This window comes from Colobus angolensis, unplaced genomic scaffold (genome assembly GCF_000951035.1).
Source record: "Colobus angolensis palliatus isolate OR3802 unplaced genomic scaffold, Cang.pa_1.0 Scaffold96, whole genome shotgun sequence".
NCBI lineage: Eukaryota > Metazoa > Chordata > Mammalia > Primates > Cercopithecidae > Colobus > Colobus angolensis.
In genome coordinates, this window is record NW_012123598.1 from 2,122,610 (window position 1) to 2,126,614 (window position 4,005).

A 4,005-nucleotide genomic window follows, 5' to 3' on the forward strand; every position below is an offset into this window, starting at 1 on the left:
AGAATCACCAACAAAAAGCACACACCTGCAGAATCACCAACAAAAACACAAAAATGTGAAAATCGTGGCAGCAACATAAAAAAAAAAAAAAAAAAAGATGCTTGTTTGTAGGAATGGCTGAAATGAGAAGGCGGAGCATCGCTTTCCTCAGCCTCAGCTGGGGATGTGTGGATTGGCAACTCACGTTTTTCACGGCTCTGGGCACACCTGCAAACGTTCTCTTTTTCTTTCGTTGCTGTTGTTGGTCTTTCCTCCCTTATTATTATTTTTTTGTTCCACCTTGACAAATAAAGAATGTATACAATTGTTGTGTACAACAAGATTTTTCTTTTTCTTTTTTCTTTTTTTGAGACGGAGTCTCACTCTGTCGCCCAGGCTGGGGTGCAGTGGCACGATCTCAGCTCACTGCAAGCTCCGCCTCCCAGGTTCACACCATTCTCCTGACTCAGCCTCCCGAGTAGCTGGGACTACAGGCACCCGCCACCTCGCCCGGCTCAATTTTTTTATTTTTAGTAGAGACGGGGTTTCACAGTGTTAGCCAGGATGGTCTCGATCTCCTGACCTTGTGATTGGCCCGCCTTGGCCTCCCAAAGTGCTGGGATTACAGGCATGAGCCACTGTGCCCAGCCTTTTTTTTTTTTTTTTTTTTTTTGATGGAGTCTCAATCTATCGCCCAGGCTGGAGTGCAGTGGCACAATCTTGGCTCACTGCAACCTCCACCTCCCGGGTTCAAGCAGTTCTCCTGCCTCAGTCTCCCAAGTAGCTGGGATTACAGGCATGAGCCACCCTGCCCAGCTAATTTTGTATTTTGAATAGAGACAGGGTTTCTCCATGTTGGCCAGGCTGGTCTCGAACTCCTGACCTCAGGTGATCTACCCACCTCAGCCTCCCAAAGTGCTGGGATTACAGGCATGCGCCACCATGCCCGGACTCCATTATTTTATTTAACAATATTTGTTCAATGTATACATGGTGTAATAGAAAGAAAATAGCATTACTGTCTTAAAACAGGAGCAAAGGGCCAGGTGCGGTACCTTACACCTGTAATCCCACCCAGAATGTTAGGAGGCCAGGAGCAGAGAATAGTTTGAGGCCAGAAGTTCGAGACCAACCTGGGCAACATCGTGAGATCCCATCTCTACAAAAACTTTAAAAAGTAGGCAGTGCAGTGGCATGCACCTGTGATCCCAGCTACTTGGAAGGCTGAGGTAGGAGGATCTCTTGAACCCAGGAAGGCAAGGCTGCAGTGAGCCATGACTGTGCCACTGCACTCCAGCCTGGATGACACAGTGAGACCCTGTCTTAAAAAAAAAAAAAAAAAAAAAAAAAAAACCAGAGTGGGCTAGGCACAGTGTATAATCTCACGCCTATAATCTCAGCACTTTTCTCGGGAAGCTGAGGCAGGAGAATTGCTTGAACCCAGGAGGTGGAGGTTGAAGTGAGCCGAGATCAGGCCACCGCACTCCAGCCTGGGTGACAAAGCGAGACTCCATCTTGAAAAAACATACAAAAACAACAGCAAACAAAAACAAAAACAAACACAGGAGTGAAAGCATTTCCACCTTTCCTGCGAAGGTCGGTGAACTCATCAGGATGACTATGGAAGGCTGAGATTGTGGTCTACTAGTTTATAACCTCTTTCCAGATAAAGCAAATCAGTTTAAAGTTACCACTTTTTTTCCTTCTCCTTTTCTTTTTACCTTCTTTGGCCCAAGGATGGAGTGGGATGGTGAGTGGGTTATATTGTCAACTGAACAATCTTTGAAGTGTAAACTAATTTTTATGTGTTCTTCCAGTATATATTTTATTAATTGAATTTACTTTAAAAGTAACATATAAGTATATATAATACATAAGATATATACTACATATATCACTTAATATATAATATAGGATAGTATATATCATATCTAAAATAATTATCTTAGCTATATTATAATGTACATTAGTTGATGCATTATACATATTAATTTTTTAAATACAGTGCTGTGGGTAGGAGCTGGGGCTGACCTTCATTTCATACAGGAGAAAACGGAAGCACAGAGGTATCCCGGGGATTCAAGACCAGCCTCAAATTCCAACACAGTGAGAGGGTAGAGGCCGCATAGTGAGACCCCGTCTCCACAAAAACTCATCACAACAATGACAATAATAGACGAAAACACAAGCCACAGCACCGGGGACGGTATGAGTGTTGAACAAAATTATTATTGTTGTTGTTGTTAACACACTTGACTTGTTGGCCTGCCCTCGTTTGGCCAGGAGGGGACAAAGCCAGGAAACGGTCACAAAAGGAACCCTCGCAGGCTGGGGAGCGGGAGGGAGGGGAGGAGAGAGGCACACTGCCCAGCTTTAATGAGGGGTGTGTGTGTACCCTGAGGCCAGGACTGCAACCTCCCCCACCACACCTGCGTGCCGAGGTCACTCCGGGTGACCCCGCAGAGCGGCGTTACTAAATGGGGAGGTGCAAAGCTCCCCAGATCACCAGCGAGCCTCTGGGGGAGGGCTGGGAGGGGTAGAGGCCCGCAGCGTTCCCTCTCACTCTCCTCCTGGGGGGACCCAGGTGGCCGGCTCTGCAGTCCGACCTTTCGGCTCTAGAGTAGCAGATGCGCTTGTCCCGTCGGTGCACAGCCAGCCCCTGGTCTCCAGTGGAGGAGCTCAGCTGGAGCTGGGCACCTGAGGTCGGCCTCACAGGACCTGCATGGGCAGGGGGCACAGAGGAACCAGGAGTCACCAGACCTCAAGGCATCCCAGCTCTGCCTCTCGCTGGCTGTGGCTCTGCGGCCCATGACTCTGCCGCTTCGTGCCTCACTGTCCCCATCAGGAAATTGGAAACCATCATTCTACCGACCCAGGGCTTGTTGGCAGGACTCCACAAAGTCTTAGGTGCAAAAGAGAGAGAGATCGAGAGAGCGTAACCAGGGCCTGGCACCAAGTAAGCACCAAATGTTACTCTATTACTGTATCATCATCACTGTATTATTTTATTAAAAATTTTTGAATCAGTAACACATACTCACAGGAAAAATTCAAATAATGTAAAAGGCACAGTGGTAAAAAGTTCCCTGAAAGTCATACAGGACGTTGACATTGATTCCTGACTCATAAAGCAAACAAGGCATTTTTTTTCTTTTCTTTTCTTTTCTTTTTATTTTTTTTAGACAGTCTTACTCTGCTGCCAGGCTGGAGTGCAGTGGTCCATCTCAGCTCACTGCAACCTCCACCTCCCACGTTCAAGCAATTCTCCTGCCTCAGCCTCCTGAGTAACTGGGATTACAGGCGCCTGCCACCACGCCTGGCTAATTTTTGTATTTTTAGTGGAGACGGGGTTTCACCTTGTTAGTCAGGATGGTCTCAAATTCCTGACCTCGTGATCCGCCTGCCTTGGCCTCCCAAGGTGCTGGGATTACAGGCATGAGCCACCACGCCTAGCCAAGGCATTTAAAAAAAAAATGTGAGAAATTGAAGACAGACTTGTTATTATCTGATTCCGAGAAATTGTTGGGCTGGATACCGTGGCTCACACCTGTATTCTCAGCACTTTGGTAGACCAAGGTAGGAGGATCACTTGAGCCTGGGAGTTTGAGACCAGCCTGGGCCACACAGCAAGACTCCCTCTTAAATTTTTCATTTTTTATTTAATTTTATTTTTTTGAGACAGACCCTCGCTCTGTCGCCCAGGATGGGGTGCAGTGGTGCCATCTCGATTCACTGCAACCTCTGCCTCCCGGGTTCAAGCAGTTCTCCTGCCTCAGCCTCTTGAGTAGCTGGGATTACAGCCTCTTGAGTAGCTAGGATTGAGTAGCTAGGACGCCCACCACCACACCTAGCTAATTTTTGTATCTGTAGTGGAGATGGGGTTTCACCATGTTGGCCAGGCTGATCTTGAACTCCGGACCTCAGGCAATTCCCCCGCTTCAGCCTCCCAAAGTGCTGGGATTACAGGCGTGAGCCATCACGCCTGGCCTCATCTTCAATTGTGTTAAAAAATCATTAAGTATGACA